Below are 25265 nucleotides of genomic sequence, written 5' to 3' on the forward strand. Positions count from 1 at the left end.
ACTGTTATCTCTGAGCCATCTCTAAGATATTGTAGTGATTTATTGTAAATTTGCTCACTGAGTCTTATCTTGTTTTGTTTTCTTTCAATCTACGTAGATGGGCTACTAGATTGTGCTGTCTTGATTTTTGTAGGCCTTGAATCACTTATGTCCTATTACCACCTGGTTTGGGCTCTTACCAGATATAAACGCCTAAGAGTCCATTCACTATTCTTGAGTAGAATCTGATTTTGGGTGATCAAGTGTGTGGTGCAGACTGTCACCAATCCACCCAGAGGAGTAGTGGTGATAGTTGTGTGCACCAGATTCTAGTAACAGCAGGGGGTCACACTCCGGGCAGGGGCAGGCTGTTGACATGCTTCCCCCAAGTGCCAGTGAGGTAGGTGTGTCTCTATTCCTAAAGCACTTTGGTGGGTGGGCTCTGCAGCTGTACCTTAGGCCCCCAATGCAAGTCCCTCTACAGATTGGTAGGTGTCACCCTGTTTAGACCCCTAAGGCAGGAGGCGAGGTGGTCTGGGGGGAGCTTCAGCCCTCAGTTCCCTGTTGTGGGTCAGTGAGGGCTCTGTTGAATACGCAGAGATATCAGACCTGGGAAACTTGTCTTTCCAGTAATCTACTAAAACAATTACGGTCAGATCCCTATTAGAAATGCCTTCGCATTATAATAGCCACCTTGTTGCCTGTAGGGATGAAAGCCCAAGACTGTGGATCACATATGTTTGGCTGGAGCTGGTTCAGTGTTTTTAGTCCAATTAGGGAAGGATTTTTGGTCCCTGGGTTTTTTGTAGCTGCTTCTATCAGGACAGGAGAATAGGTTAGGAAAAGACCAAAAAAAAAAAGAAAGAAAGAAAGGAAAACCATAGCGCACTTCCCTCTCTGGCTCAGGAATTCCAATGTTAATGAAGCCGCCTGGGAAGGGGAGGGGAGGGTTCAGATAAATAGGAGAGAGTAGCACCCTGGAATATAGGCAAAGTTACTTATCTTGTTTGGGATGACTGTTTTATCTGAGATTCCCAAGGGGCATGTCGACTGTGTGCTCTGGCTGGGTGGAGATTGCCCCCGAGGGTCAGGCGCGCGTCCTGTGCTTGTGCTGTCTCAGAAGCCATGGTCAGTTCCTCCGCTCCCAGTCCAAAGCCCAGTGCCAAGGTTCCCCAGCTGAGACGCCACACTCCAGGCTGCAAAACCAGTAGCTGCCTCCCGGTGACTTCTCTTCCTGTCAGCCACATCACTGCGCTGCCTGCGTGCACTGGCTGGGGTTACCCCGAGGTCACTTCTGGGGGCTAGGGCTGCGTCCCGTGTTTGCGCCGTCTCAGGATGCTGTGCTCAGCTCCCCTGCGCCCTGTCCAAAGCCCGGCGCCAAAGTTTCCTGACTGGGACGCTGGCTCCAGTTTCCAAAAACAGTCGCTACTTCCCCGTGGTTGTTCGTTCTCAGTCTCTGTCACTCAGTTCAACTCTTTAGATCTGTGTTTGATGGTCAGGGTTCGTAGATTGTCATGTATGTGATCGATTCACTTGTTTTTCCGAGTCTTTGTTGCAAGAGGGATCCGAGGTAGCTTCTGCCTAGTTAGCCGTCTTGGCCCCGCCTCCCCCAGTCATCTTTTAAGAGCTTTCCAACCTGGGGGGCTCATCTTCCAGCACTATATCAGACAATGTTCCACTGCTATTCATAAGGTTTTCACTGACTAATGCTTTTCAGAAGTAGACTGCCAGCTCCTTCTTCCTGGTCTGTCTTAGTCTGGAAGCTCAGCTGAACCCTGTCCTCCATTGAATACCGGTGGCATATCTTCCAGCATCACAGCACCACATGAGCCCCCACAGTATTACAAACTGAGAGACACGTGGGGGCACATACATAGCACTATCTACTAAATACATATCTAGAATCCCTTACATTTGTACACTGTCTTAGAATTTGTCAGGCACTGTCACATACATCATCTCAAATGATCCTTTTACTATAACTAGTTAGGGCCAGTGTTCTTATCTTACAATGAGGAAACTAAAGCTCAGAGAAGCGAGCTGAATCATCCAAGATACCACAGTGGCAAATCCAAAATTCCTTAAAAATGGAGCTTAAAAGCTGGGTTAGGAGTTCACAGGGAGTCCCTGGTTAACACAATTCAACTGCCAACAGAAAGGTTAGGGGTTCAAGTCCACCCAGAGGTACCTTGGAAGAAAGCTCTGGCCATGTACTTCAGAAAAATTAGCCACTGAGAAACCCTATGGAGCACAGTTCTACTTCGACACACTTAAGGTCGCCATAAGTCAGAATCAACCTGACAGCAATCGGTAGGAGGCAAAGCACCTCCTCAATTAAGAAAGTTCTCTTTTAATGCTTAGCCTGCCTCCTTGGGGAGGACAGTTACTGATGAGGGGAAGAAAGAGGAACTTACCATATCACCACTTAAGCCAAACCAAACCTGGTGGTCCTGTGTAAAGTACAACCCTTTGGCCCTCTCCCTCGAGGCGAGGGCTAAAGACCAGGCCTTCTGAGGCCAGGTTCCATACTTCTTATTCCCCACCCCCTGCTGCCCCACAAAATAATGGATTTTCTTTTGGGGCCATCAGGGGTAGATGCCCCTAAGGCTGTGAACCCCCTCTCTTCTCCCTCCCCACTGGCCTCCCAGCAGTCTGGGCCTGAGTGGGTGGCTGGCACACAGGATGTAACTGCATATTGCCTGGGTAACAATGCATACCTCACAACCCAGATGTCAGAACTGCTTTTGCTGGAAGGGAAAGAGGAAGAGGCCAGTAAACAAAGCCCTTGCCCTCCTCCATTTTGGGATGCCTCTTTGTCTGAATTGGAGTGGCAGCGCTCTGAGCTAAGAGAGGGGCCGGCTGACTCTGGGGGTTCATAGGCATGCCCCCGCCTCCTTTCTGCTGACCATGGGAATAATTCAAAGAGAAAGAGCAAAAGCTCACCCCCAGGTATGGAAAGTGGAGGCTTTTCATTCTGCAAGAGGTGTTTGTGTGTGTTCTACAATATAACAAACTTCAGCCTTCTCCACCAGCTTGCCTGCACCTTGCTCACGTGACCCCAAGAGGACCAGGCCCTCTTTCCTGAAGGGGTTTTGTCTGGGAGCACGAACAGGATTCTCTTCTCTTATCATGTCACAAAATGGCACGCCGCAGTTTGTCCCACTGTATCTTGCGAGAAGCTGATATTCCAATGATGTTATTAAAAAGTGGCACCTTTCACCACACTGTGAGAAAATCTTTCTGGTGGGGGCATGGATACTGCAATACATTTTCCCCAAGGAGCTCACTTCAGCCGCAGCATTTGATGTATGCTGACATCCCCCCGCCCTCTCACACATGTATACACACACACACACACACGCCCCACAAACACAGTTACTAGCTGGGATGAGAAAGGAAGTTAGGGGACTTATTCAAAGTCACACAGCGGGACAAGAAAGTCAAGTCATTTACACAAGGGCATAGAGCATTCAGCCCAGTGCCTTTTGGCTCTTAGTCCTTCTCACTGACCTCTGATCATCCACCACCTCACCTGCTTTGCAGCTGGATAAATGCGTAATGCTCACTAGAAATGCCATTGCAATTCAGTATATCACTTATGAACGGTGGCTTTTAGCTCACAAAAGCGCCGTGAACTCTTGCTCCCTATGGGTATTTCTCCTTTCAGGGTTGTGTGTTTTTAGTTTTGCTATCTTGGAACTTGAATCTATGCTCAGTTCAGCATAATATCCAGGTTTAAGTACTGAGGAAAGGCTTGTATGAAAGGGCATAAGATCTCCCTCCTTCCAGCTTCATTGCTGGCTGGCCTGGGGCCTTGAGGCTGTTGCTTAGCCTGGCTTTAATAAAAGTAGAATAGAAAGGACAATATATACCTGCCATCCTCACAAAGACTAAAAGTGTGAAAAGTTTTGAAATTATTAGAAGAAAAAGTGACTTTTTCTGTCTAAAAGGGTCATGATGTAGTGAAATGCTAATGGGCTTGAGAGCCAGGCAGTCCTGGGTTCAAACCCTGGCCCCAGTTCTAGGCTCCTGGGCACGTTATTTAACCTTTCTGGGTCAGAATAGAGAAGTAAAGCAGGGTTGTTATTAGCTGCTGTTGGGTCAGCCCCCGACTCGCGGTGATTCCGTACACAAGAGAATGAAACACTGCCTGGTCCTGCGCCATCCCCATGACTGTGTATTGGACCCCTGGTGATCCATAGAGTTTTCATCGGCTTCTTTTCTGGAGGAGATCACCAGGCCTTTCTCCCTAGTTCATGTTAGCCTGGAAGTTCCCTGAAACCTGTTAAGCATCATAGCAAAATGCAAGCCTCCACTGACAGATAGGTGGTGGCTGCGCATCAGATGCATTGGCCAGGAATCGAACCCGGGTCTCCCACATGAAAGGTAAGATTTCTACCAGTGAACCACCAGTGAGAAAGTCTATTCAAAACTCCTAGCAGAGCACCAGGCATGGGAAAGGTGACTAATAAACGTTAGCTCCTTTCTCCTTTGTACCTCATGCCCCTCCCTCACAGCATACAGACTCTGAGACCCTTGAAGGGAGTATATCTTACTCATTGTTTACTACCCAGTATCAGTAATTGTGTCTGTCACATTACAGGAAGTCAATAAATACTTGTGGTTATGCATGAATATACAGGTTAGGAATGGAAATTTTAAAATAATTTGTTTAGTTGTAAGACTTCATTGTAATATTTGACACTGGCCACAGACCTGGCTTCCTTATTGGGACCATGGCTGTAAATTTGCCAGTTTTATTGAGACTGGAACAATTAGGTGGTAATTTGTGCATTTAACTCATAGATTGGCATAGGATTATCCAAATCTAGCAGCAATTTTCTTCATACAAAACAAATCTGGCTTATTAGCTGGCCCAGCTCAACGTTGCAGCAACGAGTTTCACAGCAGGAATTCACATAGACAAGTAAACACTTGGGGAAAATTCCCTCGTGAAGTAATCACATGCCTCGTCAGAACTGTCTCATAATTTAAGAGCCAATTTTTAAAATAACTGTCAAATTAAGCTGGCTAATTGCTCTGGTGTCCATGTAGCGAATCACTGGTGGGGAGGAGAAGGCTGATCTTAAAGGTGAAAGGAAGATGCAGAAGAAAAAGGGGCCCAACCATGCCCTGAGTGAAAGTGCACTTGGCAACACTGATGACAACATGGTTTTACGAAGTCCATTTTCACATGGCTTTTCTTGGCATTTTTGGAAAGTTGTTGAGCATGGATTTTTTTTTTTCAGGGTATTTGATTAAAAATGCATCATCATTTTTAATGTTACTCATAAAGTTGCCAAACATAATTCTGTCCATTAAATTTATTTTTAAATTAGTTTTATATTTTCTAAATTAAAAAAAAATAAAAAATTGTCCTCAGTGAGATAGGAGCCAAAGGGCTGGGCACAAAAACAAAGGGGAAAAATATCTTAAAGCTTTGAGAACTGTTGCTTGGCTATCTTCTTTCTCCTGCTCCCTGAGAAATTAATGAACAGACAACCCTGAAACTTCAAAGAAGTAATTCCCTGCTTTGGGAATTGCAACCTCCATCTTGGTTGTTTAAAATTGAGCACGCACGGAAATGATGCATCAGCATATCTTTTCAAGATTTTTTTCTTCCTGTTGAAAATTAATCAACAGCCCTCCAGTTATTTATGACTTAGTGAATATGTATGAAAAACGTCAGATCCGTCTAAATATAAAAGAAAACAAAAATATTTTTTAGTCACAGTCATAACACGTGATCATGGTAAAAAATTGTAACCGGACAGAAAGACGTGAAGTTGTCTTAGTTTCCTAGGGCTGCCACGATAAAATGCCATGAAGAGAATGGCTTTTTAAAAACAGAAATTTATGTTTTCACAGTTCTAGAGGAGCGCTGGTGGTGCAGTGGTTAAGCCTCGGCTGCTAACTGAAAGATTGGAGGTTTGAACCCACCAGGGCTCTATGGGGGAAAGCTGTGGTAGTCTGCTTCCAGGAAAATTTCAGCCTTGGAAACTCTGTGGGGCAGCTCTACTCTGTCCTATAGGGTCACTATGAGTCGGAGTTGACTTGATGGCAATGAGTTTGGTTTTTGGTTTTATAGGACACAAGTCCAAATCAGGGTATTATTGGCCCTTGATTCCTTTTGAAGGCTTGGAGAAAGGAACTGTTCATGCCTCTCTCCTAGTTTCCGGTAGCTGCCAGCAATCCTTGGTGTCCTTTGCTGCTCGTAGATGAATCTGCCTCCATCATCCCACGGTGTCTGTCTCCCCCGGTGTGTGACTCACTGTGTCTGTTCTCTTCTTTTGGAGGACACCACTCAGAAGGGATTAGAACCAGCAGTCACTCCACTCCAGTAAGACCTCCTTAGCTTAACAGATAATATCTGCAAGAAAAGCCCTATTTCCCCAAACAAGGTCACATTCAAGGGTATAGGGTTAAGACTTCAGCATATCTTTAAAAGGGGGACATAATTCAATCCATAACAAAAGTGAAAACCCACCTCATCAATCACCATCGAGGACTACTCTGAAGGGATAAGAGTTGTTTTCTTTTATTTGTTTTTCCTTCTTGAAAATGTCCATGTCTATATTACATTATGTGTATCCCTCCCCAGTCCCTCTTGCATTTAGGGAGTATGGTCAAATGTGAGTGCCAGGGTCTGAGTTGCAACAGTTTATGTGATCAGATGTTGAAGCTAGATTGCCCAGGCTTACAAAATGTATGACTCTGGGGGTGGGGTGGGGGTAAATTACCTAACTTAGCTACGTCTCCAGGGTGGCACAAATGGTTAAGTGCTGGACTACTAACTGAAATGTTGGTGGTTCAAACCCACACAGAGGTACCTCAGAAGTAAGGCCTGGTGATCCATTTCTGAAAGGTCACAACCTTGAAAACCCTACGCTCCACTCTTGGGGTGGTCGTCAGTTGGAACTGATTCAATGGCAACTAACGATAAAAACAACAGTTGTGTCTCAGCCTCCTCACCAATAGAGCAGAATGATAATACTGCCTACCTCACAGGCCTGTTGTGAGAATTAAGTGGGCGAATGTAGTAAAATGCCCAAACGGTGCCTGGTTCAGAGTAACCCCTCAGGAAACAGCAGGTAGTTATTATCATAGCCACGTCTACTCACTCCAAAGCTCCAAAATATTGCCTTCCTTTATTCTGATTGAATATATTCTCAGCTTTACATTTCCTCCAACTCAACATACTTAAGTTTTAACGTGGCACAAGAAGTGGGGAACTGGTGGTTCAGTGGTAGAATTCTTGCCTCCCATGTGGGAGACCCAGATTAGATTCCCGGCCAATGCACCTTACCACCCATCTATCGTGGAGCCTTGCCTGTTACCTAATGCTGAACAGGTTTCAGTGGAGTTTCTAGACTAAGACAAACTAGGAAGAAAGGCCTGGAGATCTACTTTCAAAGATCAGCCAAGAAGAACCCTATGGATCCCAACAGTCAGATCTATAAGCAGTCAATCCGTAACTGATCATGCCATGGCACAGGACCTAGCAGTGTTTCCTGTGGTTGGGATGAGGTCAGGGGCCAACTCGATGGCAGCTAACAACAACAAAGTACATTTTCTCCTAAACTGCTCTTTCCTCTGAAGCAATAATAGTCCGAAGGCTGGAATGCTCTCCCCTTCCACCGCCACCCCCCGCCCCAAGCTTCCAAACCTTGGAGAGAATTCAATCACTTTCTGATTCAGTATCTCAGGTACTCCAGATGAATATGGCCTATTTCCCACTGAGGAGCTTATATCTGAACCACAGCATTTTAGGAAGCATCCAGCACAAAAAGAAAGACTTGGCTTCAGAAGGGATCATGACTGGCCAGTTGATCTGTTAAATAATATGCCAAACATCGAGGAAATAACAAGGAGGAGAAAATTACATTCACACTTCTTTATTGGTGCCATTAACAGTGTTTTGTCATCCAGCTGCTGAAGCAGTGCCATCTTCCCCAAAAGCACTATATGGCAAGACTACCCAGCACCTTGTACAGCCCTACACTCTGCATCCCAGCAACTCCTGTGGCTTCTGGCGATGAGGAGGAGGGAGCAAGGGAGGACCAGAAGTGGACTGTGTGAGGATGCAATTGTTTAGAGGAAGCCAAAGGACTGAGCCACTTTCCGTAAAAATCTCCTTGTGTGTAAAAGCCCTTTCCATATTGGTGTCATCAGAACAGTGGTGAGCCCCCTTCCTCCACACACTGCCTTGGAGGTCAGGGGACCCCTCTTTGAGCCAAGGTGCAGCTCAGCCCACTCAATTGCCTGCCTTTCACTGTGTGTGCTGCTTGGCTGTTGAGACCTTAACAAGAACAACCCTCACTTCCTTTCTGTCTTCTCCCCACGCTTATTAAAGCAAACTCCTTCCTTCTAATATTGAACAAACCAGGGAGAAGACAGCACTCTCCTCTCATCCCTCCCCCAGTTATCTGTCCTAGTCTAAAACTCATTTCTCTCTCTCCCTCTTCCTCTCCTCTCCCTCTGACCCTCTCTCCTTTCTTCCCTTCTTGGTGTCTCTCTGGAATTTCATTTTGTTTCAACAATGTATAGCTATAAGGAAGAATATCTTACTTCCCAGAATGTGACAGAAGACTTTTATAAAATATAAGTTGAACTAAGTCATCCCTTTGTATAGAACCCATCATATTTAGGATTCAAATCCAAAGCCCTTACCAAGCCTTTCAAGGTCATGGCTCCTACACCTACTCTCCAGCCTCATCTCTTTCACTCTGTCTGTCTCACCACATCCCAGCCGCCATGGTCTTCTTCCCACTAATAATAGTAACTCTCATGAGCCAAGTACGCTTAATCCTCACAACAACCCCCTGAGGTCAGAACTAGTATTATCCCCATTTTATGGATGAGAAAGCTGAGGCACAGAGAGTTCGTTAATGTATGGTTAATACAGGATTAAAAAAAAAATTGCCGTTGATTCTGACTCACAGAGACTCTATAGGATAAAGTAGAGCTGCTCCACAGAGCTTTGAAGGAGTGCCTGGTAGATTCAAACTGCTGACCTTTTGGTTAGCAGCTGTAGCACTTAACCACTACACCACCAGGGTTTCCCTTAGTACAGACTAGATCTAGGATTTCAAGCCCAGCTGCCTGGCTCCAGAGTCTCTGCTCTTGACCACTGCACTGTGCTGCTTCTCTCCAGCATTTCGCGGATGCCAGGCTTTTTCCTGCCTCAGGACTTTGCCTGTGCTATTCCTCTATTATTACACTCTTCTCCCAGCCTGTTTTCAGGGTGACTTCTCTGTGTCTTTTAGGACTCAGCTGAGACACTACATGCTCAAGTAAACCTTTCAGGGCTACCATCACCAATCTAAATCACTCTTCCTTGTCATTCTTAATTACAGCCTCTATTCTTTTCCCCGTTGCATCTCTTATAATTTATTGACTTTTTGTGTGTGTATTTTGGTTGATTTATATTACTTTTTAAAAAATACTTGCTGTTCTTTCCTACCCGACCCCTTTCTGTAAATTAAATCTCCCTTCACAAAAAAAAAAAAAAAAAAATTTTTTTTTTTCACATTGGCGTCGGAAACCCTAGTGGTATAGAGGTTAAGAGCTACAGGTGCTAATCAAAAAGGCCTGCAGTTCAAATCTACTAGGCATTCCTTGGAAACTGTATGGGGCAGTTCTACTCTGTCCTATAGGGTTGCTATGAGTCAGAATTGACTCGATGGCAACAGGTTTATAGTTTTTACCCACTGGCATCAGATTTGATCATGTAACTTGCATTGGACCATGAAATGTGAGTGGAAATGAATGCCACCCTGAGGGAAAAAAGAATGCTGGAGTCCTTGTGTGGTTCTGCCATCACTCTTCTGCTATAAGGTGGCATGTCTGAGAAAGGGGCTGCTCCTCCAGCCTTGATCCAAAAGAGGGCAAGTGGCAGAGCTGCAATGGACATAAACATGAGCAAGAAACAAACCTTTGTTGTAGAAAGTTGCTAGGATTTGGAGCTTATTCATTACCACAGCAAAAAAAAAAAAAAGAACAAGAAACAAAATACTTTTTCATCATGTCGATTCCAACTTATGGTGGGTGACCCCATGTGTTATAGAGTAGAACTGCTCCATAAGGTTTTCTCGGCTGTAATCTTTACAGAAGCAGATCACCACCAAGCCTTTCTTCTGAGGCACCAGCGTGTGGGTTCAAACTGCCAACCTTTGGGTTAGTCATCAAACATAAAAAGTTTTGCTCTACCCTGGACCTTACTGCAGCATAAGTTAGCCTAAACTGACTGACACATGGGCTTACTTGACATTTACTTCCTCTCTAGACTGTGCATTCCTTGAAGGTAGGGGCCATATGCCCTTCGTTTTCTTCTTTACTCAGTGTCTAGCAAAGTGCCTGGACATCGAAGCATTCAACAAATACTTGTTGAAATGAGTAATGAATGAACACACAAACCAGCATTAGAGGGTTACTCGTTGTTGAGTATTTTTTATCATTCTGAGCAAGTAGTTTTTGGAAAGCTAATCAACTCTCAGCTTCCACTCAGTTGCATCCTACCCCCAGACACCCTCCACATCTCTTTCCCTAGTCCATCTCCTAGCCGACACATAGTCATGACACCGATTTTAATGTGTATACAGTTGCCATGTAAGGTTTAATTCCTAGGAGAAAAGCCCTTTTACAACTTTTGCAACAATCTAGTTTCCATAGGAAAAAAACAAAGAGTTTTCTGAAATACCATCTTTCCAATAAAGAAGAGCTTGTCCCAAAATGGCCAAGGGAATTAAAAGGACCTGTCACAGCTTTTGAGTCTGTTTGCTCTTCAGTCAAGCAAGCTGAAATAAAATTCACATATTGTGGGAGGATATTATTGAATTTATTTTGAAAATACGAGGAAATGCACTGTCTTTCTCTGAGGCAGAATCATATTTTCTGTATTAAATTATCCCTATCTTCTATATTATTATTATTAGGTGCCTTTGTGTTGGTTCCAACTCACAGGGACCCTGTGTACAGCAGTATGAAACACTGCCGGGTCCTGCACCATCCTCACAATCATTATTATGTTTGAGCCCACTGTTGTAGCCACTGTGTCAATCTATCTCCTAGAAGGTCTTCCTTTTTTTCGCTGACCCTCTACTTTACCAAGCATTATGTCCTTCTTCAGGGACTGGTCCCTCCTGATAACGTGTCGAAAGTATGTGAGACGAGGTTTTGCCATCCTAGCTTCTATGGAGCATTCTGACTGTACTTTTTCCAAGACAGACTTGTTTGTTCTTTAGGTAGTCCGTGGTATATGCAATATTCTTGCCATCACCATAATTTAAAGGCACCAACTCTTCTTCGATCTTCCTTATTCATTGTCCATCTTTCACATGTATATGTTGCTGTTGTTAGGGGCGTTGAATCAGTTCTGACTCATACTAACCCTAGGTACAACAGACTGAAATACTGTTGGGTCCTGAGCCATCCTCACATTCGTTGTTATTATGCTTCAGCCCGTTGTACCCATTGTGTCAATCTATCTCGTTGAGGATCTTCCTCTTTTTTGCTGACCCTCCACTTTACCAAGTGTGATGTCCTTCTCCAGGGACTGATCCCTGCTGATAATACGCATAACATACCACGGCTTGGGTCAGGCACACCTTAGCCCTCAAAGTGACAACTTTGATTCTTAATACTTTAAAGAGGTTTTTGCAGCAGATTTGCCCAATGCAATATGGAGGTGTTTGATTTCTTGACTCCTGCTTCCGTGGGTGTTAATTGTGAATTCTAGTAAAATGAAATCCTTGACAATGTCAATCTTTTCTCCATTTAGCATGATGTTGCTTATTGGTCCAGTTGTGAGGATTTTTTTTTCTTTATGTTGAGGTCCTGAAGTGTAATCCATACTGAAGTCTTTGATCTTCATCAGTAAGTGCTTCAAGTCATCGTCCCTTTCAGCAAGCAAAGTTGTGTTATCTGCATATTACAGGTTGTTAATGAGTCTTTCTCCAATCCTGATGCCACATTCTTCTTCAGAGAAAGACTAGCAATCTCTTCTGTAAAACATTACAGCCAAGAAAACCCTATGTAGCAGTTCTACTCTGTAACAAGTGGGGCTGCCATGAGTTGGGATCAACCTGACAACAAAAGATTTTTTTTTTTTTTCACTTACTGATGAAGATCAAAGACTACAGCCTTTGGTATAGATTATATCTCAATATTAAGAAAACAAAAATCCTCACAACTGGACCAATAAGCAACATCATGCTAAATGGAGAAAAGATTGACATTGTCAAGGATTTCATTTTACTAGAATTCACAATTAACACCCACGGAAGCAGGAGTCAAGAAATCAAACACCTCCATATTGCATTGGGCAAATCTGCTGCAAAAACCTCTTTAAAGTATTAAGAATCAAAGTTGTCACTTTGAGGGCTAAGGTGTGCCTGACCCAAGCCGTGGTATGTTATGCATATTATCAGCAGGGATCAGTCCCTGGAGAAGGACATCACACTTGGTAAAGTAGAGGGTCAGCAAAAAAGAGGAAGATCCTCAATGAGATAGATTGACACAATGGGTACAACGGGCTGAAGCATAATAACAACAAATGTGAGGATGGCTCAGGACCCAACAGTATTTCAGTCTGTTGTACCTAGGGTTGGTATGAGTCAGAACTGATTCAACGGCACCTAACAACAACAACATATACATGTGAAAGATGGACAATGAATAAGGAAGATCAAAGAAGAGTTGGTGCCTTTGAATTATGGTGATGGCAAGAATATTGCATATACCACGGACTACCTAAAGAACAAACAAGTCTGTCTTGGAAAAAGTACAGCCAGAATGCTCCATAGAAGCTAGGATGGCAAAACCTCGTCTCACATACTTTGGACACGTTATCAGGAGGGACCAGTCCCTGAAGAAGGACATAATGCTTGGTAAAGTAGAGGGTCAGCGAAAAAAAGGAAGACCTTCTAGGAGATAGATTGACACAGTGGCTACAACAGTGGGCTCAAACATAATAATGATTGTGAGGATGGTGCAGGACCCGGCAGTGTTTCATACTGCTGTACACAGGGTCCCTGTGAGTTGGAACCAACACAAAGGCACCTAATAATAATAATATAGAAGATAGGGATAATTTAATACAGAAAATATGATTCTGCCTCAGAGAAAGACAGTGCATTTCCTCGTATTTTCAAAATAAATTCAATAATATCCTCCCACAATATGTGAATTTTATTTCAGCTTGCTTGACTGAAGAGCAAACAGACTCAAAAGCTGTGATAGGTTCTTTTAAATCCCTTGACCATTTTGGGACAAGCTTCCTTTAGGTTAGGAGCCAAGAGAAAACCAATAGGTGGACACACCAGAAATTTTCTCCCTACAAAGGGCTGTGTAAAAAGTCTCGAGTAGTGGAGGATATATGGACAGAAGATGTTCTCTCATGAGGACAGCCAGAGGTGATTCTGTCCCTTTTCCTGACACATCATGGAAGCCAGTTGTATTAGAGCCTTCCAGTGTAACCCTTGACTCAGCAACTGAGAATGTCTTATTTATGTTTCTGTCCCTAGCACCTAGCCTAGTGCTCGATATATAATAGAGGCTCAATAAATATTTGTTGAGAGTATGAGTAGTTTTGTTGAAATAAATGAGAAACTGGGCCAAGACGGCGGACTAGGTAGATGCTACCTCGGATTCCTCTTGCAACAAAGACTCGGAAAAACAAGTGAATCGATCACATACATAACAATCTACGAACCCTGAACAACAAACACAGATTTAGAGACGGAGAACGAACAAATACAGGGAAGCAGCGACTGTTTTCGGAACCTGGAGCCAGTGTCCCAGTCAGGTAACCTTGGCGCTGGGCTTAGGTCTGGGCCCAGGGGAGCTGAACTCAAAAATCTTGTGACGGCGCAAACAAGGGGTGCAGCCCTACCCCCCTGAACTGACCCCGGGAGGGGACCCAGCCGGTCCACGCGGGAGGCGTGACGACGCGCCTGGTGGGAGAAGTCCCCCGGGAGGCAGTGACTGGTTTTGGAGACGGGAGTGCAGAGTCCCAGCCAGGGAACCTTGGCGCCGGGCTTTTGACTAGGCGCTGTCATGGTACAAGCACGGGGCGCAGCCCTACTACCCTGAACTAACCCCGGGAGGGGGCCCAGCCAGTCCGTAAGGGCGGCGCGGCAACGCGGCTGGTGGGACGAGAAGTCCCCGGGAGGCAGCGACTGATTTTGGAGCCAGGAGTGCAGCATCCCAGCAGGGGAACCTTGATGCTGGGCTTTGGACTGGCAGCGGAGGATCTGACCGCGGCTTCAGCGGGCCAGACCCTCGGGGGCAATCTCCACACAGCCAGCACACATAGGCGATACGCCCCTCGGGAATCTCAGATAAAATAGTCATTCCAAGCAAGATAAGCAACTTTGGCTATATTTCTGAGGTGCTACTCTCCTATCTCTCTGAACCCTCCCCCACCTTTCCCAGGCGGCTTCATTAACATTGGAATTTCCTGAGCCAGAGGGAGAACGGCTCCGGCTCCACGGCGGCTTTGCTTTTCCCTTTTTTTTGTTTTGGTCTTTTCCTAACCCATTCTTCCGGCCTGAGAGAAGGAACCACAAAAAACCCAGGGACCAAAAATCCATCCCTAATTGGACTAAAAACACAGAACCAGCTCCAGCCAAGCATATATGATCCAAATCTCGAACTTTCATCCTTACAGGGGAACAAGGTGGTGGTTCTAATCCAAAAGCAGTTCTGATAGGGATCTGACTGCATTTTTTTTTAGCAGATTTTCTGGAAAAACAAGTTTCCCAGGTCTGATATCTCTGCTTATTCAACAGAGCCCTCACTGACCCACAACAGGGAACTGAGGGCTGAACCTCCCCCAGACCACCTAGCCTCTTGCCTTAGGGGTCTAAGGAGGGTGACACCTACCAATCAGTAGAGGTACTTGCATTGGGGGCCTAAGGTACAGCTGCAGTGCCCTCCCACCAAGGTGCTATAGGAATAGAGACACACCTACCTCACTGACACTTGGGGGAAGCCTGTCAACATCCTGCCCCCCCGGAGGGTGAACCCCAGCTGCTAATAGAATCTGGTGCACACACCTATCACCACTACTTCTCGAGGTGGATAGGTGTTAGGGTGCAGCACACACTTGATGACCCAAAATCAGATTCTACTCAAGAATAGTGAATAGACTCAGGCATATATATCTGGCAACAGCACAAACCAGCTGGTAATAGGTCATAAGTGAGTCAAGGGCTACAACAAACAAGACAGCACAATCTAGTAGCCCATCCACGTATATTGAAAGAAAACAAAACAAGATAAGACTAAGTGAGCAATTATAGAATAAACCACTACTATCTTAAAAAAAAAAATCTTAGTGATGGCTCGGAGACAGCAGTCGATATAAAACCACATAAAGAAGCAGACCATGACTGCTTCTACAACCCCCCAAACAAGAGAATCAAAATCTTTCCCAAATGAAGATACAATCCTGGAATTATCAGATACAGAATATAAAAAACTAATTTGCAGAATGCTTCAAGACATCAGGGATGATCTCAGAAACAAAATAAGGCAAACTGCAGAAAAAGCCAAGGAACACACTGATAAAACTGTTGAAGAACTCAAAAAGATTATTCAACAACATAGTGGAAAAATTAATAAGTTGCAAGAATCCATAGAGAGATAGCATGTAGAAATCCAAAAGACTAACAATAAAATTACAGAATTAGACAACGCAATAGGAAGTCAGAGGAGCAGACTCAAGCAATTAGAATGCAGACTGGGACATCTGGAGGACCAGGGAATTAACACCAACATAGCTGAAAAAAAATCAGATAAAAGAATTAAAAAAAATGAAGAAACCCTAAGAATCATGTGGGACTCTATCAAGAAGGATAACTTGCATGTGACTGGAGTCCCAGAACAGGGAGGGAGGACAGAAAACACAGAGAAAATAGTTGAAGATCTGCTGGCAGAAAACTTCCCTGACATCATGAAAGACGAAAGGATATCTATCCAAGATGCTCATTGAACCCCATTTAAGATTGATCCAAAAAGAAAATCACCAAGACATATTATCATCAAACTTGCCAAAACCAAAGATAAAGAGAAAATTTTAAAGGCAGCCAGGGAGAAAAGAAAGGTCTCCTTCAAGGGAGAATCAGGAAGAATAAGTTCACACTACTCAGCAGAAACCATGCAGGCAAGAAGGCAATGGGATGACATATAGAGAGCACTGAAGGAGAAAAACTGCCAGCCAAGGATCATATATCCAGCAAAACTCTCTCTGAAATATGAAGGTGAAATTAAGATATTTACAGATAAACACAAGCTTAGAGAATTTGCAAAAACCAAACCAAAGCTACAAGAAATACTAAAGGAAATTGTCTGGTCAGAAAACCAATAATATCAGATACCAGCACAACAGAAGGTCACAAAACAGAGCATCCTGATATCAACTCAAATAGGGAAATCACAAAAACAAATTAAGATTAATTAAAAAAAAATGCTCATAACAGGGAATCATTGAAGTCAATACGTAAAAGATCACAATAATCAAAAAGAGGGACTAAATACAGGTGGCATTGAACTGCCATATGGAGAGTGATACAAGGCGATATGGGACAATACAAGTTAGGTTTTTACTTGGAAAAATAGGGGTAAATATTAAGGTAACCACAAAGAGGTATAACAACTCCATAACTCAAGATAAAAGCCAAGAAAAATGTAACGACTCAAGAAACATAGAGTCAAACACTACGAAAATGAGGATCTCACAATTTACTAAGAAAAACGTCTCAGCACAAAAAAGTAAGTGGAAAATGAAATGGTCAACCACACACATAAAAAGGCATCAAAATGACAACACTAAACGCTTATTTATTTATAATTACACTGAATGTAAATGGACTAAATGCACCAATAAAGAGACAGAGAGTCTCGGACTGGATAATGAAACACGATCCGTCTATGTGCTGCCTACAAGAGACACACCTTAGACTTAGAGACACAAACTAAAACTCAAAGGATGGAAAAAAATATATCAAGCAAACAATAAGCAAAAAAGAAGAGGAGTAGCAATATTAATTTCTGATAAAATAGACTTTAGACTTAAATCCACCACAAAGGATAAAGAAGGACACTACATAATGATAAAAGGGACAATTGATCAGGAAGACATAACCATATTAAATATTTATGCACCCAATGACAGGGCTGCAAGATACATAAATCAAATTTTAACAGAACTGAAAAGTGAGATAGACACCTCCACAATTATAGTAGGAGACTTCAACACACCACTTTCGGAGAACGACAGGACATCCAGTAAGAAGCTCAATAGAGACACGGAAGACCTAATTACAACAATCAACCAACTTGACCTCGTTGACTTATACAGAACTCTCCACCCAACTGCTGCAAAGTATACTTTTTTTTCTAGCGCACATGGAACATTCTCTAGAATAGACCACATATTATGTCATAAAACAAACCTTTGCAGAATCCAAAACATCGAAATATTACAAAGCATCTTCTCAGACCACAAGGCAATAAAACTAGAAATCAATAACAGAAAAACTAGGGAAAAGAAATCAAATACTTGGAAACTGAACAATACCCTGCTGAAAAAGACTGGGTTATAGAAGACATTAAGGAGGGAATAAAGAAATTCATAGAATGCAATGAGAATGAAAATACTTCCTATCAAAACCGCTGGGACACAGCAAAAGCAGTACTCAGAGGCCAATTTATATTGATAAATGCAAACATACAAAAAGAAGAAAGAGCCAAAATCAGAGAACTGTCCCTACAACTTGAACAAATAGAAAGTGAGGAACAAAAGAATCCATCAGGCACCAGAAGAAAACAAATAATAAAAATTAGAGCTGAACTAAATGAATTAGAGAACAGAAAAACAATTGAAAGAATTAACAAAACCAAAAGCTGGTTCTTGGAAAAAATTAACAATATTGATAAACGATTGGCTAGATTGACTAAAGAAATACAGGAAAGGAAACAAATAACCTGAATAAGAAACGAGAAGGACCACATCACAACAGACCCAACTGAAATTAAAAGAATCATATCAGAATATTACGAAAAATTGTACTCTAACAAATTTGCAAACCTAGAAGAAATGGATGAATTCCTAGAAAAACACTACTTACCTAAACTAACACATTCAGAAGTAGAACAACTAAATAGACCCATAACAAAAAAAGAGATTGAAACAGTAATCAAAAAACTCCCAACAAAAAAAAGCCCTGCCCCGGACGGCTTCACTGCCGAGTTCTACCAAACTTTCAGAGAAGAGTTAACACCACTACTACTAAAGGTACTTCAAAGCATAGAAAATGATGGAATACTACCCAACTCATTCTATGAAGCCACCATCTCCCTGATACCAAAACCAGGTAATGACATTACAAAAAAAGAAAATTACAGACCTATATCCCTCAAGAACATAGATGCAAAAATCCTCAACAAAATTCTAGCCAATAGAATTCAATAACATATCAAAAAAATAATTCACCCTGATCAAGTGGAATTTATACCAGGTATGCAAAAAAAAAAAAAAACTGGTTTAATATTAGAAAAACCATTAATGTAATCTACCACATAAATAAAACAAAAGACAAAAGCCACATGATCTTATCAATTGATGCAGAAAAGGCATTTGACAAAGTCCAACACCCATTCATGATAAAAACTCCTGCCAAAATAGGAATTGAAGGAAAATTCCTCAACATAATAAAGGCCATCTATGAAAAAAAATTTTTTTTTTTTCATGCAAAGCCAACAGCCAACATCACTCTAAATGGAGAGAGCCTGAAAGCATTTCCCTTGAGAACGGGAACCAAACAAGGATGCCCTTTATCACCGCTCTTATTCAACATTGTGCTAGAGGTCCTAGCCAGAGCAATTAGGCTAGACAAAGAAATAAAGGGCATCTGGATTGGCGAGGAGGAAGTAAAATGATCTCTATTTGCAGAGGACATGATCCTATACAAAGAAAACCCTAAGAAATCCTGCAGAAAACTACTGAAACTAATAGAAGAGTTTGGCAGAGTCTCAGGTTATAAGATAAACATACAAAAATCACTTGGATTCCTCTATATCAACAAAAAGAACATCAAAGAGGAAATCATCAAATCAATAGCATTCACGGTAGCCCCCAAGAAGATAAAATACTTAGGAATAAATCTTACCAAGGATGTAAAAGACCTATACAAAGAAAACTACAAAGCTCTACTAGAAGAAATTAAAAAGGACATACTTAAGTGGAAAAATATATCTTGCTCATGGATAGGAAGACTTAACATAGTAAAAATGTCTATTCTACCAAAAGCCATCTATACATACAATGCACTTCCGATCCAAATTCCAATGACATTTTTTAAGGTGATAGACAAACAAATCACCAACTTCATATGGAAGGGAAAGAAGCCTCGGATAAGCAAAGCATTACTGAAAAAGAAGAAGAAAGTGGGAGGCCTCACTCTACCTGATTTCAGAACCTATTATACAGCCACAGTAGTCAAAACAGCCTGGTACTGGTACAACAACAGGCACATAGACCAGTGGAAGAGAATTGAGAACCCAGATATAAATCCATCCACATATGAGCAGCTGATATTTGACAAAGGCCCAGTGTCAGTTAATTGGGGAAAAGATAGTCCTTTTAACAAATGCTACTGGCATAACTGGATATCCATTTGCAAAAAAATGAAACAGGACCCATACCTCACACCAAGCACACAAACTAACTCCAAGTGGATCAAAGACCTAAACATAAAGACTAAAACGATAAAGATCATGGAAGAAAAAATAGGGACGTTAGGAGCCCTAATACAAGGCATAAACAGAATACAAAACATTACCAAAAATGATGAAGAGAAACCAGATAACTGGGAGCTCCTAAAAATCAAACACCTATGCTCATCTAAAGACTTCACCAAAAGAGTAAAAAGACCTACAGACTGGGAAAAAATTTTCAGCTATGACATCTCCGACCAGCGCCTGATCTCTAAAATCTATATGATTCTGTCAAAACTCAACCACAAAAAGACAAACAACCCAGTCAAGAAGTGGGCAAAGGATATGAACACGCACTTCACTAAAGAAGATATTCAGGCAGCTAACAGATACATGAGAAAATGCTCCCGATCATTAGCCATTAGAGAAATGCAAATTAAAACCACGATGAGATTCCATCTCACTGCAACAAGGCTGGCATTAATCCAAAAAACACAAAATAATAAATGCCTGAGAGGCTGCGGAGAGACTGGAACTCTTATACACTGCTGGTGGGCATGTAAAATGGTACAACCACTTTGGAAATCTATCTGGTGTTTTCTTAAAAAGTTAGAAATAGAACTACCATACAACCCAGAAATCCCACTCCTCGGAATATACCCTAGAGGAATAAGAGCCTTCACACAAACAGATATATGCACACCCATGTTTATTGCAGCTCTGTTTACAATAGCAAAAAGCTGGAAGCAACCAAGGTGTCCATCAACGGATGAATGGGTAAATAAATTGTGGTATATTCACACAATCGAATACTTCGCATCGATAAAGAACAGTGACAAATCGGTGAAACATTTCATAACATGGAGGAACCTGGAAGGCATTATGCTGAACGAAATTAGTCAGAGGCAAAAGGACAAATATTGTATAAGACCACTAGTATAAGATCTTGAGAAATAGTATAAACTGAGAAGAACACATACTTTTGTGGTTATGAGGGGGGGAGGGAGGCAGGGTAGGAGAGGGTTTTTTACTGATTAATTAGTAGATAAGAACTGCTTTAGGTGAAGGGAAGGACAATACTCAATACATGGAAGGTCAGCTCAATTGGACTGGACCAAAAGCAAAGAAGTTTCCGGGATAAACTGAATGCTTCAAAGGTCAGCGGAGCAAGGGCAGAGGTTTGGGGACCATGGTTTAAGGGGACTTCTAAGTCAATTGGCAAAATAATTCTATTATGAGAACATTCTGCATCCCACTTTGAAATGTGGCGTCTGGGGTCTTAAATGCTAACAAGCGGCCATCTAAGATGCATCAATTGGTCTCAACCCACCTGGATCAAAGGAGAATGAAGAACACCAAGGTCACACGACAACTAAGAGCCCAAGAGACAGAAAGGGCCACATGAACCAGAGACCTACATTATCCTGAGACCAGAAGAACTAGTTGGTACCCGGCCTCAATCGATGACTGCCCTGACAGGGAGCACAGCAGAGAAGCCCTGAGGGAGCAGGAGATCAGTGGTATGCAGACCCCAAATTCTCATAAAAAGACCATACTTAATGGTCTGACTGAGACTAGAGGAATCCTGGCAGTCATGGTCCCCAAACCTTCTGTTGGCACAGGACAGGAACCATTCCCGAAGACAACTCATCAGACATGAAAGGGACTGGACAGTGGGTGGGAGAGAGATGCTAATGAAGAGTGAGCTAATTATATCAGGTGGACACTTGAGACTGTGTTGGCATCTCCTGTCTGGAGGGGGGATGGGAGGATAGAGAGAGTTGGAAGCTGGCAAAATTGTCACGAAAGGAGAAACTGGAAGGGCTGACTCATTAGGGGGAGAGCAAGTGGGAGTACGGAGTAAGATGTATGTAAACTTATATGTGACAGTCTGACTTGATTTGTAAACGTTCACTTGAAGCTCAATAAAAGTTTATAAAAAAAAAAAAGCCAAAAAAAAAAAAATGAGAAACTGAAGGTTCAGGAAGACTTGGGGCCCCTTCTCATTGGCACCTCTTCCAGAGAATTTGGCATTGAATGGACGGGTTGGGGATGCCCCCTCCTATCTCAGAACCTTCCTCTTGGTCAGAGCCCATCTTCCAACTTCCAGCTGGTGCCAGTCTTTCAATTATTTGCATCTTGTCAATCAAACACAGGGCAGGTAAACCCCACCCACAGAAAAAAACAAGTTGCCATTGAGTTGATTCTGTTAGAGTGCTCCATAGAGTTTCTTGGCTGTAATCTTTATGGGAGCAGATCTCCAGGCCTATCTCCTGTGGTGCCACTGGGTGGGTTCGAACCACCAACCTTTAGGTTAGTAGATGAGTGCAAACTGTTTGTGCCACTCAGAGACTTACAGGGGTGGGTATCAGTCAATAATAATAATTTATGAACTGAGAGAAAGGAGAGAACTACGCTCTAGTGCTAGCTCTACCACTGACCTTCTATGAGCCTAGAGTTTGTCACTTCACCATCCTGGGCCTCATTTGCAAAATAAGTCTGTTGCCTAAATGACCCCTAAGGTCTCTTCCAACTCTAACATTCCATGCCCTTTCTTTGAAACGTTGGCAGGACTTTGTTTCTCACCATTTTTCTTATTACCCAGTCTTCAGAACTACACATGCAGTAGACCAATTAGCTGGGTAATTGTGCCGGAGTACAATCGTATTCCTAATTAGGCAGTGTCTAGGTTCACACTGCAGCAATAAACCCCCAAATGGAATAATTTCTTTAGAATGAACACAGTGCAATTGTTTTTGAGCACATCCTTCCTTTTCACCATCTCCTACCTGGCTACCACAGGAGAAAAAAATGTCTGCTTTGGGATTCCCACCTTCTCTTTGGCCTCTGCGTGGTCTTTGGCATATGGTCCTCCATTCATCTTCACGACTGGCTCCTGGGTGTCCCTGTGGCCTTCTGTCAGGTCATGCCCCCGACCTATCAGATTGCAGCATCTCTGGATTCAGTGACTATCTCACTTCTGCACCTACAGGAGTTCCGTAGGTTACTCAGGGCCAAACATCTCCAACTATACACAGAAATACCACCCCAAATCATGTAGAAAAGTGGGCCAGGCAATTATGTGCCTTATTTTCAGTCTTCACATGATAGAAGCATTTGGGTGGCACAAGCTTAACCCCTTTTCTCTATTTGCAAAATTTAGGAATAGAGTCATCCCTCAGTATCACTAAAGGATTGGTTCCAGGACCCCCTGTGGATACCAAATCCAAGGATGCTCAAGTCGCTTATATAAAATGGTGTGGTATTTGCATATAACCTATGCAATCTTCCCTTTTGGTTAGCAGCCAAGCTCTTAACCGCTGAGCCCCAAGGGCTCCTGTTTAGGGAATAACGACAAGAAAAAAAAGTCTGTACGTGTTTAATGCTCAAACAATGAAAGCAGGGGAGAGACTGAGGATCTGTGAAATGGCGGGAGGCTACAGCAGGGCATGCCCACACATTACTTCATCCCTGTAGATTCAGCATAGTGCTCAGTGTGCGGCAAATTCAAGCTTTGCTTTTTTTTTTTTTTTTTTTTAATAATTTTTATTGAGCTTTAGGTGAACATTTACAGATCAAGTCAGTCTGTCACATATAAGCTTATATACACCTTACTCCATACTCCCACTTACTCTCCCCCTAATGAGTCAGCCCGCCCCCTACTTCCAGTCTCTCCTTTCATGACAATTTTGCGAGTTTCTAACCCTATCTCCCCTCCAGACAGGAGATGCCAACACAGTCTCAAGTGTCCACCTGACACAAGTAGCTCACTCTTCGTCAGCATCTTTCCAACCCATTGTCCAGTCCCTTCCATGTCTGATGAGTTGTCTTCGGGAATGGTTCCTATCCTGGGCCAACAGCAGGTTTGGGGACCATGACTGCCGGGATTACTCTAGTCTCAGTTAGGCCATTAAGTCTGGTCTTTTTATGAGAATTTGGGGTCTGCATCCCACTGATCTCCTGCTCCCTCAGCGGTTCTCTGTTGTGCTCCCCGTCAGGGAAATCATTGGTTGTAGCCGGGCACCATCTAGTTCTTCTGGTCTCAGGATGATGTAAGTCTCTGGTTCATGTGGCCCCTTCTGTCTCTTGGGCTCATACTTATCGTGTGACCTTGGTGTTCTTCATTCTCCTTTGATCCAGGTGGGTTGAGACCAATTGATGCATCTTAGATGGCCGCTTGTTAGCATTTAAGACCCCAGACGCCACATTTCAAAGTGGGATGCAGAATGTTCTCATAATAGAATTATTTTGCCAATTGACTTAGAAGTCCCCTTAAGCCATAGTCCCCAGACCCCCGCCCTTGCTCCGCTGACCTTTGAAGCATTCAGTTTATCCCAAAACTTCTTTGCTTTTGGTCCAGTCCAATTGAGCTGACCTTCCATGTATTGAGTATTGTCCTTCCCTTCACCTAAAGTAGTTCTTATCTACTAATCAGTAAAAAACCTTCTCCCACCCTGCCTCCCTCCACCCCTCGTAACCACAAAAGTATGTGTTCTTCTCAGTTTATACTATTTCTCAAGATCTTATACTAGTGGTCTTATACAATATTTGTCCTTTTGCCTCTGATTAATTTCGTTCAGCATAATGCCTTCCAGGTTCCTCCATGTTATGGAATGTTTCACCGATTCGTCACTGTTCTTTATCGATGCGAAGTATTCGATTGTGTGAATATACCACAATTTATTTACCCATTCATCCGTTGATGGACACCTTGGTTGCTTCCAGCTTTTTGCTATTGTAAACAGAGCTGCAATAAACATGGGTGTGCATATATCTGTTTGTGTGAAGGCTCTTATTCCTCTAGGGTATATTCCGAGGAGTGGGATTTCTGGGTTGTATGGTAGTTCTATTTCTAACTTTTTAAGAAAACACCAGATAGATTTCCAAAGTGGTTGTACCATTTTACATTCCCACCAGCAGTGTATAAGAGTTCCAGTCTCTCCACAGCCTCTCCAACATTTATTATTTTGTGTTTTTTTTGATTAATGCCAGCCTTGTTGCAGTGAGATGGAATCTCATCGTGGTTTTAATTTGCATTTCTCTAATGGCTAATGATCGAGAGCATTTCCTCATGTATCTGTTAGCTGCCTGAATATCTTCTTTAGTGAAGTGCGTGTTCATATCCTTTGCCCACTTCTTGACTGGGTTGTTTGTCTTTTTGTGGTTGAGTTTTGACAGAATCATATAGATTTTAGGGATTAGGCGCTGGTCGGAGATGTCATAGCTGAAAATTTTTTCCCAGTCTGTAGGTCTTTTTACTCTTTTGGTGAAGTCTTTAGATGAGCATAGGTGTTTGATTTTTAGGAGCTCCCAGTTATCTGGTTTCTCTTTGTCATTTTTGGTAATGTTTTGTATTCTGTTTATGCCTTGTATTGGGGCTCCTAACGTCCCTATTTTTTCTTCCATGATCTTTATCGTTTTAGTCTTTATGTTTAGGTCTTTGATCCACTTGGAGTTAGTTTTTGTGCATGGTGTGAGGTATGGGTCCTGTTTCATTTTTTTGCAAATGGATATCCAGTTATGCCAGTAGCATTTGTTAAAAGGACTATCTTTTCCCCAATTAACTG

General features: G+C 42.7%; 1 pseudogene; it reads right to left on the reverse strand.

Annotated features, from left to right (window-relative positions):
• Positions 1–22579, reverse strand: part of LOC126071371 (asparagine synthetase [glutamine-hydrolyzing]-like) — a 173441-nt pseudogene extending 150862 nt beyond the window's left edge.
• Positions 22580–25265: the final 2686 nt, after the last annotated feature.

This window comes from Elephas maximus, chromosome 3, assembly GCF_024166365.1.
Source record: "Elephas maximus indicus isolate mEleMax1 chromosome 3, mEleMax1 primary haplotype, whole genome shotgun sequence".
Classification (NCBI taxonomy): Eukaryota; Metazoa; Chordata; class Mammalia; order Proboscidea; family Elephantidae; genus Elephas; species Elephas maximus.